The sequence below is a fragment of the Coffea eugenioides genome, chromosome 9, assembly GCF_003713205.1.
Source record: "Coffea eugenioides isolate CCC68of chromosome 9, Ceug_1.0, whole genome shotgun sequence".
NCBI classification, from domain to species: Eukaryota; Viridiplantae; Streptophyta; class Magnoliopsida; order Gentianales; family Rubiaceae; genus Coffea; species Coffea eugenioides.
In genome coordinates, this window is record NC_040043.1 from 20,242,707 (window position 1) to 20,255,962 (window position 13,256).

The following is a 13,256-nucleotide window of genomic DNA, read 5'->3' on the forward strand; positions in this document are numbered from 1 at the left end:
TTAACTTAGAATGATTATCAGTTAATTTGATATGAAAATTTGTGCCCAAGTTTTTTGTATATTGTTTGAGTTATGGGCGAAATCATCTCCACTGGAATTATTTTAGTTGTGAATACCATTACTTCATTTTTTTATTGTGCAAGATAAAGGTTTTCAGCGGGGTTGGTGGTGGAAACGAGTTTGAGAGATTGAGTTTGGGGATGAAGGTGAAGGTTTTAATTAGCTATAGTGGTAGGAGTGGATCCCCTTCTTCATCCACCTCTTCCACCGAGATTAACCCACCTAACTCCACTTCCTTCAACCACCAAAACGGTGGTCCTGCTCCCCACCGCATTGCTGCCGAAGCAAATAACTCCGACTCGATGCACTCCTGGTGGAAGTCCATATCAAAAGCCCGTACTCGAATCCATCTCCTCTCCACTCTTCTCCCCGAAACCTCCTCAGTTCTCTCGTTCCTCGCCGACTCCGACCGCCCTGCCTTCTCCCTCCTCCTCTCTTCCGCCGCCTATTCTTCCATCTCATCATTCCTCTCCTCCCCTTCATCCGGCTCCGGCGACGACTCTTTTTGCCTGTGGCTATACGACACCTTCCCTTCCGCTGACCCCAAACTCCGCCTCATTGTCCTCTGCTATATCCCTTTCCTCTCCTCCTTCTATCTATCCCGCATCCACTCCTCCTCCACCACATCTGCTGTCTCCCCCACCCCTAATCTCGCCGGCTTCGAAGCTGTCCTTCTTGTCCTCTACTCATCTGAAGTCAAGGCTCATTCGGGTATACCCGTGCTCATTTCAATCCCTGATCTCTCTCAACCTTCTCTTTATCACTCCCCTCGAAATCCCCCTTCGAATAAATCGAACCCTATTAACAATAACCCCTCGTCTCGGCCGCTAGTCGACGTTCTATCGCCTCCTCTCGAACCCCAGATGGCGGTGAAGTCTACTAAATGAGCTTCCATTGTAGGCATTGCCCTTGATTGTTATTATAAGCAGATCTCGCAAATGCCCAGTTGGTCAAAGCTTGATTTTTGCAAATTTTCGGCAGATTGGGCAAGTCAGGATTGCCCTTGTAAATCTGATTTCGATGATTTTACTACCCAAAAACCTGATAATTTTACTAAAAGTAGCCATGGGCTTTCGGGTGACTCGAGGGGTCATAATGAGATTGAGGATGTTGTGGAAGAAATTCAGCATTAGCGAAGTGAGGGGAGGGATGACGAGTTGAGGCCACAGGGGGTGAGAATTCCACTACCATGGGAGTTACTACAGCCGGCATTGAGGATTTTGGGGCACTGCTTGCTTGGGCATTTGATTACAGAGGATGTGAAAGCAGCAGCTTCAGTGGCAATAAGGAACTTGTATGCTAGGGCCTCCCATGACCTGAACCCGCAGGCCATTTTGGCGACTAGGAGTCTGATTTAGCTAGATAACAGGGCATGCGAGGCTACTGCTGCAGCTGCAGCTGCCAGTGCTACCTCCAATGCTAATACACCCAGTAAGGTTAAAAAGCCTGAGATCATTTTTGTTTCTAAGTGATATCGAAAGTGAATGAGATAATTTGCTTTAATTCTTGAATGTGAGGTTGTATGTGGAATTATGTAGGTATAGGTGTAGATTATACGCGAGTAATGAGTAGCTTATTTTGAACTTGGAACTCAGCCTGAAAGTTGTGTATCATTATTACTGTGATATGAATAGGTGTTCCAATTGCTTATATTTGGACTTAAAAAAAATATAAATAAATAAATCGAATGAATATGTAAGTTTTGATGATTTTGTAGTGTTCTTGGAATATGTAGTTGTAACGTAATTAGGTACAAGTATAGATTAGTATCAAAATTAAAAGAAGAAAACATATGTTTTATATGCAAACATTTTCTTATAAGAACTACAGCTACCATTTTATTCATTGTCTTCAAGCTTATAATGCACATTATCATTTCGTAGGGACATCATTGGTTTGTTATTGTCTTGCAGCTTATTATGCTGATGCTATTGGTCCCTGCTATGGAATTCCCAATTATTGTGATGTTTGGGTAAGTATATACTCCTTTCTATCTATGTTAGACTTGTTTCAAATGGTTGGGTCTTGTCAACAAAGTTTCTGTAAAAGTGACAATTTTCACTTTGTTCTAGGAGACAATTGCATATAAACAAGCTACAAGTGGTCTCTGATTTGTGTTTGATTCTCCTGCCAATTAATGAATATGATAGGAGTAATTTTCTTTTCCTTCCTTTTGGAAGTTTTTGCATGGTTTAGTTGAGTTGTTTGTGTGAGAGTAATTGATTCAGCTTCCTTTTTTTTGCATTATTGTTTGCTGACTTATTGGCCAAGAGGGCTCTCAATAGTTTTAGGACCAAGAATTCCTTCTATAGTTTTCTAGTGCTAGTATTAGCTTCAAGTTAGCTTCTTAATGTCTCCTGCAGTTGACTGATTTTTATTATTATTTGCAGCAATTGAACCTGTTGACAGAGGCTTCAGATTCGGATTTGGGTCTAGGATATTACAATCTACCAATCAAGCTACCGTTTTCGCTTGTGGTACCCTTATACTCTCTATCTCCTCTTTGCTTCTTTTTTTCTGTTATTTATAGCCAATCCAATTTACTATAAATTTATACTTTCTAAATCATCCTAAAAATTGAAATGTTGCTATACAGTTACTAAATGCACTATGTATATAATGCATATGTAGGTGCACAGTGGTTAATGTGATTTAATAGCTAAGACTAATTACTATGATTTTTTTGTACTTTTTGTGTTCTTGCTCCAGTTCATGACAATCTCAAATATGGCTGTATTCCATTTTGTTTACTTTTCATTGTTGTTGTTTGGGAAGATTAAATTAAGTGTCATGTCTTCATTATGTTACTTGCTGCCCTTTTATGGACAACAAGTGATTTTCCAGCATAAACCTATTTTCAACTATATATACTTGTCTAAATTGTGTTATTTTGTAAATGAGATGCTCTTGTAATTTTCCAGCATATATGAGACCTTAAATTGTGACTAAGGCATATTTATTATAGATACAGTGGCTGTTGCGATTCAAAAATAGCATAAGTTAATTGAACCTTAATCCTTGGTCTATGACAAGATTAACATGTAATTTGCCAAAGAATTTAGTAAATGCTTGTTACTTTTGTTTTTTTATTTAGGAAATTTGAAGGCTGTTATACGTCTTTGATATTAAGAGTTTTCTTTGCCTGTGACAATACCTGGTTTTTACTCTCTATAATTGGTTACTATGTGCATATTAAGAGCTATCTTTGCTTTTATTTTGTCTCTTATTCTGCTCTTTATGTAGTCACTATTTGGATGAGAGTTTAAATAAATGAGACTTATTTTTTTGTGAATCCTCATTTGATTTTCCTTGTCTCAAGTTTGTTTTGTCATCTACTAATAATTGTATTTTTCTATTGCAGATATATTGCACATTTTAGAGTTTTGGAAGATGAGTAGCCGAGGCTACTTATTAGCTCAAAAACGGGTTATAGTGTTATCTTATGCTTAGGAAATGTTTCGTATAACACAAAAATGTTTTGGGACTTGGATTCTTTTTGTACTGCTCCCTTGCCTTATATGATACAACTCACTCTAATACTACTTGTCAAACTCTTTATAATGTGATGTTGCATATGATTATGATATTGGAAGGATTATTATAATATTTTGGCATTTTCTATTGTAATGGGTGAATGTGTTTGTTATTCATTAAGTATTGTTGGTGGCTCCCATTTTTTTTTTTTTACTCTAGCAAGAAATACATCAAACTACACAGTGACAAGATATTGTAACTGAATCACATTTCTCCAATGACAAGTGCCTATTGTCAGTAAATCAAGTGTCTTTATTGACAACAATTGTTGTAATTGAATTAAATTCTATATTGACAACAATATGTTGTCACTATTGAAAGGTGTTTAGTGACAACAAAATTGTTAGTAATTGGACCATATACTGATGACCATTGTTGAGTTTTAGTAACGATATTGTTTCATGCATCATTGACAAGAAGCCATGTTGTCACTAAACTTAAAGCAATTACTGATGAGAAAAGTTGTCACAAAAGCTCTTTATTCATTGACGACTTTTAAGTCATCTGTCGTCGCGCCCCACTTTTTGAATGGTGATGTGTTGTGTGGTGTGTGTAGTGTGTGTATAGTGGAATGTGAACGTGTGCGAAATGAGAAGTAAAAGGCCATGGGACTTAAGAATGCGACGATTTTGGCCAAACAAAGTTCAAAAGGGTTTCTTGAAAAATGGAGTCGCCACTTGGTATAGAGTTAGGGTGTACCAAGTCACCCAAAAATGATTTTTGTTTTTGAATGAAAAAAGTAAATAAACCCTTTTAGAGAACTTTTGGGTCTACGTAACCAAAAGAGGGATCGGGGGTCACATTTGACGAAGGGGAAGGCAAGGATAAAAATCCAAGGCACCCCTTCGACCTAGCCAAGGCTAGTTGCGTGACTTAAACCAATTTTTCCTAATTTTTCTACCCAAGGTATGTATCGCGTGTTGGATATGTCTATATGAATGCAAAAACCTAGACCTAGGGGGACATGGGGGAAATTTCTCTTCAAAGGTTGAGTGGTGCCAATCACATTAATTGTGAAGCCCAATAATGATCCTTTGGAGAGGTCACACGTAATCCTAAATGACGTAAAATGAGTGGAATGCATGCCATGTGAAAGTGTGAGTTTGTGTGAAGTGAGAAAAATGATAAAAGTAATAAGATATAAGTGGAGGTGTGCAAATGTCTTTGCAAGGTAAAGTAAGTAAAGAATAATAAGGTGAAAAATGCCATAAGGTGCATGTGTGAAGTGAGAATGTAGAAAGTAGTGTGAAAGTAGTGTGAAGTGAGAATGTAGAAAGAGGAATGGAATATAAAGTAAGTGATAGTGAATGAATGAAATGCATGAATCCTATGGGAATGCAAGCAAAACGGGTACGGGGACTCTTAACTTTGTGACTTGATTTTTCCTTTGATAGAGGGAATATAAGCATGCTAAGGCTTAGAAAAAGCCACACTCGTCTATATCCCATATTTAAGGGGACTCTTCAGGCAAATGTACCCTAACTAGCATGAGATGCAAGACCTAAAGTGAGGGGAAAGGGGAATCGAGGAGCATGCCAGATGATAAAACTAAGGAAAATTGCATGATATGTAGTGAATAGGCAAATAATGCATTAATGAAAAACAAAGGAAAAATCCTATTGGGTCTAGCGTTGGACTAGCCCTTTCTATGAATTCCTACTAGCATTAGACTAGTGGAAACGATAAAAGAAGCCACAACTAGCGTTGGACTAGTGTGGTGACGTACATTCATCCATTCCATTCATCCATACTATAAAAAAATGAGTAGACATGCAAATCACTTATAAACACGTAGCACATAACACTTAGCATGCTCGACTAGATGCAAGAGCCTAATAAAGCACTTAAACATGTAGCAACAAAAGCAAGCAACCAAGGGGAAGGGGAAATGGACCAGATGCTCTCCGAGCCCTATCTATTACAAGCCAAGAGGTGTACACATACCCCATAATGAATAACTGAAATAACTGAAAGGAATTAAAGAAAGGCAACAAAAGGGGAAGGGGAAATGGACCAAATTGCTCGCCAAGCCCTATCTATTACAAGCCAAGAGGTGTACACATACCCCATAATGAATAACTTAAATAAAAAGCAAAAGTAAATAAAATAAATGAAATAAATGCAAGAAATTAAGGAAAGGCAAAGAAAGCAACGTAGACATGCAATTCACACTTAGCACGTTGGATCACATAGGAGAAATGAAAATCAAGGAGATAGAGGTTACCTCCCTTGCAATTGGGGCCCAGATGAAAGAAAAATGACTTCAAAACAATAAAACGGTCAAGGTACCACTTTATTTGGGAAAAACAAAGAAAATAGGCAAACACAAGCTCACTTGGCCATAAAGCCCCTAAAGTCATGAATTAAGTGCAATTGAAGCGAAGCATGGTAGTCAATTGAAACAAACAAGCAATGAAGTTGTAAAATTAAAATTACCAAGGACCAAATTGATGAAAATTTTCAATTACTTGGGTCCTAGTGGAACAAGGAGAGACTTGGGGGGCCAAAGTGTAAAATCTGGAAATTATTTCATGCAAATTCATGCAAACTAACGTGGGATGGTCTGCAACAAGACAAACAAACTTCTGCAATCAAGAATATCGACATAACTTGCATTTTCACAAGCAAATATCAACTTTTAACACTAAATCTGATCACAACCATTCAATCAAAACATCTAAAACCTTATCTTAGCAACATGCAACACAAATTCAACATCCGACAATGCCAAACATCGAAAGAAAATCACGCCAATACTTGAAGAAAAATCCAGCAAGCATTTGGCAACTGAAGTTGATCATTTTGCGGCAAGGTTGGGATCCCAGCTCAAATGTTTAAGACCCAAATTTGCAAACTCGCCATCACTCACCCACCACCCCTCCGACATCAGATTAGGCAGCCAAAGAAAATGACCAAAACCAGCCCATGTGGGCTGTTGTGAGAAGAAAGGAGGACAACAAGCTATGAGGACGAAAACGCAGCAAAAGGAAAGATGAGAAGTGCAGCGAGAGTTTTTTTTCTTTTTTTTTTTGAACAAAAACAAACAGGCCGCTGCATTTTCCTTCTGGCAAAAATGGAGGTTTAGCCGAACTTCACACCAAGCATCAAAGCCAAAGCCTTTACAAACAGCACATGAAAACATAGCAGAAAATCATGCCAATCCTAACGAGACCTTTATGCCAACTACAATTTTTTGCTAACATGCAGTCTTCCGGCAATCAAAGAAACTTGCAAGATTTTAAACCATTTCCAAACAAACATAGCTAGCTACCCATTAACACTAGGACTCTTGGGAGAAATACATACAATGAACGAAAACAAGAAACTTGTGCAACTGGTTTCTAGGCCTCAATGACCGAAAAGTGAAAATTGCTGCACTCAAAACAAAATTCATGACCTGTTGCAGCAGATTTCTGTGCATCGACCTTTGGCCACACACAACCTACAACCTAGCCATAGAACCATCAAATATTCTGTTTTCTTTTAAATATGAGACCCATAATTCGAACCCCAGAAAATTCGACAGCAAAAAAAACGCAAACTTTAATCAGTTTCTGCAATTATTTCAACCCAAACCCAATCTACTCATGCGAAGAAGGAAAAGAAAACTCAGTCAAGCTACAACAGCCCATCCACAATCACATGACTCTCATAACATTGCCCCAAATCCAGAAGACCTAACCATGTTGCCAATCACAGAAAATGCAGAAAAAGAAAAAGGAGCTTGCGGCAAAACAAAGCTAGCATCGCAGCAAAACTTCAACCTTTCTGACATGATTTCATAATCTATGGGTAGAAAACAAATGAAAGGCGTTACCTTTATCCCTTTCAAGAGGAAAAACAGAATCTGGGATGATGAACAGGGTGTCCCTGCTCAGCCCAAAAGCTTATCTTCCTGGAACATACGGTTACTCCTCCAGTTTCCTCTTAGCCTGCTTACCCTTCTCTGGTTTTTCTTCCTCTTAGCCGTTCCTTTTTTTCCTTTGCCTCGCCTCCCAGATGGCCTCCTCACCCTAGCTCTCTATCTGTTCACTTTCTACCCCGTTGCCAACCCAGAATCCTCTCTTGGTCTCTTTCTTTTTCCGTTGCTGCCTCCTCTCCTACCGTAAGCTCTCCCCCTTTTTCTCCGCCTGTTTCCTTTTTTTTCTTTTGCCTTTCCAGGTTCCTTCTCCCTCGCTCAGTCTGATTTTTCTCTTTGCTGTCTTAAACCTTTTGTTTCTAATTCTCCCTTTTCTATTTTCAGCCGTTATCCAAAACCCTTCCACTCTCCAAGATCGAAGCTTTCTTCCAGTTTTCTCTCAAGACCTAGCCTTCATCCCCCTTTGTCTCTCTCAGCTTTTCCCATTTTTGCACGAAGCCTTTCTCTCCAAAAAAACCCCCCTTGCGGCTGCTGTTCCCTTTTGCTATTTATATGGGAATCACAACCCTAAACCTTCAGTCCTTTTTCCTCTATTTACAACCCAAGGGGCTCACCAGTCCTTCCCTGCAAGCTGCGACAATACGCAGCTTGCATGCCGCATATCTTTTTTTTTTTTTTTGAAACTTAACAACTAATTACTTAATTAAACAAAATTGGTAATAATAAAAATAATAATAATAATAACAAAACAACTTACAAAACAACTTAATTAACACTGGATAAAATAAAAACAAAATGCAACTTCCCATTTTCTTCTTCTTTTTTCATTTTTCTCATTTTTCATTTTTTCTCTTTTTTTCCGAAATGAACCAAATAAAAGATAAATTAAGTAGAAATGACTAAAATAGATGAATAAAGCCAAAATAAAACAAAATTTTCTATTGTTCCTTTATTTCATGATTTTTATTTTTGAATTAATAAATAAACAAATATTCGTGAACTAATTAAAACAAAAGACACGAAATAAGGATCAACTAAACTAAACCTAAAATTGAAACAAATAACTCTCGAATTAAACTTGTGAGAACCCGTAAAACCCTAATTATTTTCCTAGGGTTTATTTCCCCTTAATTGCATGTTTTCTGCATTTTCGGGCCTAGGAATATTTTTCTGGTAGATTTTATGAGTAATTATAGTTTTTAGATGATTTTTCTAGTATTGGTGAGTTTTTAGAAAATTAAGAATATATTTTGGACGTGGGACCCACTAGTGCGAAAAGTTTGGAAAAATTCGGCCAATAAGGTTAAGTTTCGGATACAGTGAAAATTTTATCGGGTGGTAAGAGATAAGTAGTGTGTGTGAAGTGATTGATGTGAGAGAGAGAAAAGAATGATAAGGATGCATTTATGGAGGTGACAAGTGTCACCTTCCCATTTGTTGGACTTTAAGAAACACTATTCACTTTCTTGACTTTTTTTGACCAAAGGTTTAAATATCAAAATAATGCACAAAAATCACCATTTTCTTACCTCTTATGGCCGGCCCTCTCCTTGCAAAGAAGAAAGGAATTTCTTCAACTCTCAAGCTTCCATTTCACTCAATCTTGCAAGCACAAAAGCCTACACTAGATTCTATTCCATAAAAACCTTTTTTCTAGTGCTTGTAAGTGTATTAGTGAAGTTGTTTTGAAGCTCTAAGGTGGCCAACCTCTCTATCTCTCTTAATTTCTTGGTAAGTGATGCTTGAACACCCTACTACACCTAATGATGGTTATATTATGCTTAGAAGTGGCTTGAGTGTTGGATTATATGATTTATTTCTTGGTTTGGCTTGATTTGGTGAAGTTTTCCATTTTATGAGGAATTTTCTGGTTTCATATGATTTTGATGTTGTGGACTAGTATGATGCTTGGTAATAAGGGGCTTTGGCTCTAGTAGGTGTGAATTGTTGTTAAATGCAATCAATTTTGGATTTGGAATGAAATGTGAAAAGTTAGGGTTCTTGAACCCCTATTCTGTCCGAAATTTTAGGTCATAGCTAGAGGCCGAATTGGACTTTTCTGAAAACATGAAAGTTGTAGGTATTGATGAGTTTAGTGTGCCTGCAAAATTTCAGGGAAATTGGACAAGTGTAGAGTGAGTTATGCCGTTTTTACTGTTGCTGTTTTTGGTGCACAGAATGTCTGAACTGCGATAGTAATTGCCTGTTTTGACTGGAATTGGTTTGGATTTTGAAGTTGGTGTCTTCTAAGAATATGTATCTGGATGTCTTAGCTAACTTATGCCTTTGGAATTTCGGCATTTGGACCTGTGTAGGCTGAGATTGACGTATTACAGTTTTGTGTGTTTTGCAAATCTGTTTTGGTAATTCTGGTTTGGTATTTGGCACTTTTGACCTAGTTGTGCTAGGATTTGGACTGAGAGGCCTTCTACATTGTTGTAGCCCTGTTTCATAGCTTCGAAACGGTGGGTCTTACACCCCTAACCGATAATTGTAGTGAGAGTTGTGCTATTACCGCATTATGACGTCAAAACCGGTTTTCTTATCAAGGCCAACATTAAAGCCTTTCTTAATTTCTGGTTTGCTTTCATGCTTGTATATGTTTATAAAACCCTATTGGGGTTGTGAATTGGTGTTGTTTATGGCTCGGTATGGTTTCTTGTTTTATGATATTGTGAGCTATGGAACGGCTCTTGACATGAAATGCTTATATGTGTGTTGTTGGGTTGTGATTGAAGAAAAATAATGAAGCCTTATGGCTGGAAAATTTGGTAAACACAAAGGGCATGCTGCCCGAATTTTTACTCGAGATTTAGAAAACTATATTCTCGACTTGAGTAAAGGTTAAGTATTTAACCCTTGAATTTCCATGCATGAAACCCTATTGGGCGATAATTGGTTTGACTTTATGACTCGTTATCGAGTCTTATGGTATTTGTTTACATGTTCTAGGGCGTGACGATAGCTCACGACATTCTCCTGACGGAAGTGCATGAAATAGCACTTAATTGATTGGTGAGTGTACTACTCACTTGTGTGCTATTATATGGCTTTGATATTTGAACTTGAGATGTTGTATGTTAATGGATTGATGTGAGAGTGTACTTTATCACTCTCACTTATTGTTTCACATGTTATTGAAAAGTTATTGGAAAGTTATATGAACTGATATATGAAATGAAATACATGACTTGGTATCGATTGGACAAGTATCCAACGACTACAAATGTTATCATTGAGCTCAACCCCATTGGTAGTTGATTGAATCGAGCCGACAAGGGTTTGGTCGTGACAATTAATGAGCCTTGGGTAAAGTTATAAGGAATCTTGTAGTATGAGAGACTCTTGATTCCGGTATACTCGAGTAATACCACAGTGCAAGTGTTTGGAGTGCGGGCCCGGTAGGGGGATGTTTGGTGGAAGGAATGGGAGAGAAGAGGAGTCTACGGTTGGTCACTCTTCAACATTGACGGAGAGTCAATGAGGTTGGATCAAGACATAAGCGTGGAAATGGGCTCTTGAGAGCCGACCGTATCCTTTCACTGATTTACTTTACTTCGAAATTGCATACTTGAATTGAATGGTTTTGCTTATGTGATCTTAATTGCTATTGTGATAGTTGCTCACTGAGCTTTAGCTCACCCCGTTCCTTTTGTTTTCCTTACAGGAATATGACTCTTTTGGAATGAATTTTGATAAATGGTTGCCAAATGAACTAGATGAATGACTCTTTTGTATTGTATATAAAATGGGACCCTAAATGTATCATTAGGGCCGTTTTCACTTTTGTTTTGGCAAACCATATATGTAGTGACTTTTGTATCACTTTTAAATGTCATTTTGGTTTGTAAAGGCTAAATGTTATGGGGTATATGTAATTCGATGTTTGGTTGGGTTCGGACGAGTCGGTTACTATTCATGGCCGACTCCGGATTTTGTTTCTTTTATTTTGGGTTATTTTGCCCTTTTGCCTTATTTGCGCGCGTTATAAGTTCCGGAACGTGAAAGATCGCTCTATACTGCACCGTTAGTCCTGGCGAGAGCTGGGCAGGCAGTCCGCTAACCTCTTTGGTTCGCCTTAGGGGAAAGTGGGGCTGTCACAAAACTAATTAAACAAGTAAATTCAAAACTACAAATTTGGTGTCTACAGTTTGCCCCTCTTTGTCTGAGTTTTGGAAAAACTTGAGACAAAGAAGTAGACACCAAATGCTCACCTGTGTTATTTGACCACAAAATGGTTCCAACAAACAGGAAGAACGGGACTGACCCGAACAGAAATGCAAATCATGGGGCTGACCCGAATAAATTGACAATCATGGGACTGACCCGAATAAAATGAAGATCATGGGACTCACCCGAATGAAAATGAAAATCATGGTGCACACTAGCGGGACTGACCCACGGCCAGTGGCGAATGAAAATGAAATGCGCACTAGTGGGACTGACCCACGGCTAGTGGCAAAGTAAAAGAAATGCTCACTGGCGGGACTAACCTCTGATCCAGTGGCTGAAAATGAAATGCATACTGGCGGGACTAACCTCTGCTCCAGTGGCTGAAAATGAAATGTTCTGACAAATGGACAGTGGGATTAAACCCGAGCCTGCCAAGGTTGGCGGGATGAAACCCGGTCCCAATTTGATAAAAAACGGTCAGCGGGATTATACCCGGTCCTGCCGAGATTGGCGGGATGAAACCCGGTCCCAATTTGATAAGCGGTCAGCGGGATTATATTGGCGGGATGAAAGTCCCGGTCAGCGGGATTATACCGGTCCTGCCGAGATTGGCGGGATGAAAGCGGATAAAAAGATTATACCCGGTCCTGCCGAGATTGGCGGGATGAAACCCGGTCCCAATTTGATAAAAAGCGGTCAGCGGGATCATACCCGGTCCTGCCGAGATTGGCGGGATGAAACCCGGTCCCAATTTGATAAAAAGCGGTCAGCGGGATTATTACCCGGTCCTGCCGAGATTGGCGGGATGAAACCCGGTCCCAATTTGATAAAAAGCAGTCAGCGGGATTATACCCGGTCCTGCCGAGATTGGCGGGATGAAACCCGTCCCAATGTGAGATAGCGGTCAGCGGGATTAAACCCGGTCCTGCCGAGATTGGCGGGATGAACCCCGGTCCCAATTTGATAAAAACGGTCAGCGGGATTATACCCGGTCCTGCCGAGATTGGCGGGATGAAACCCGGTCCTAATTTGATAAAAAGCGGTCAGCGGGATTATACCCGGTCCTGCCGAGATTGGCGGGATGAAACCCGGTCCCAATTTGATAAAAAGCGGTCAGCGGGATTATACCCGGTCCTGCCGAGATGAAACTTGATTTGATTTTTAATTTTTGATTGATGATTTTCTTTTCTCTTCGCTTTTCTTTTTTGACTTTTGAGAACCTTTCCAAAAAATTAATTTGCTCCAGTATGATGGATTTTTGTAACTTGAGTCCATAGTTGATTCTGTATCGCCATGCTGTTGCACCTTTTGATCAAATTTACTTGCAACATTTTCGATTTGCCTTTGTTCACCAGAGGACTCTTTCCGACACCGGTACAAGATGTGATTACTTTCATCTGTGCATGCAATTTTCTATAAAAGAGAAAAAACAAAAGAAATTGCCACCATCATTTGATCCGCTTGCCTTTTGAGAATCGTGTAAACATAAGCCTTTTGATGCCTTCGTCAAAGTTGGCCGCGGCATCTGACTTGGTTGGATTTATCATTTCAAATGTCTCTGCTTTTCCAGACTGACCGGGTAAGCATTTTGCCATATTGCGAAGCCTTCGTAATTGGCTTGGTTGCGCCT

At 39.1% G+C, this 13,256-nt stretch overlaps 1 pseudogene; it reads left to right on the forward strand.

Moving 5' to 3' along the window:
* Window positions 1-200: 200 nt before the first annotated feature.
* Window positions 201-1,532, forward strand: LOC113782349 (annotated as a pseudogene).
* The last annotated feature ends 11,724 nt before the right edge of the window (window positions 1,533-13,256 follow it).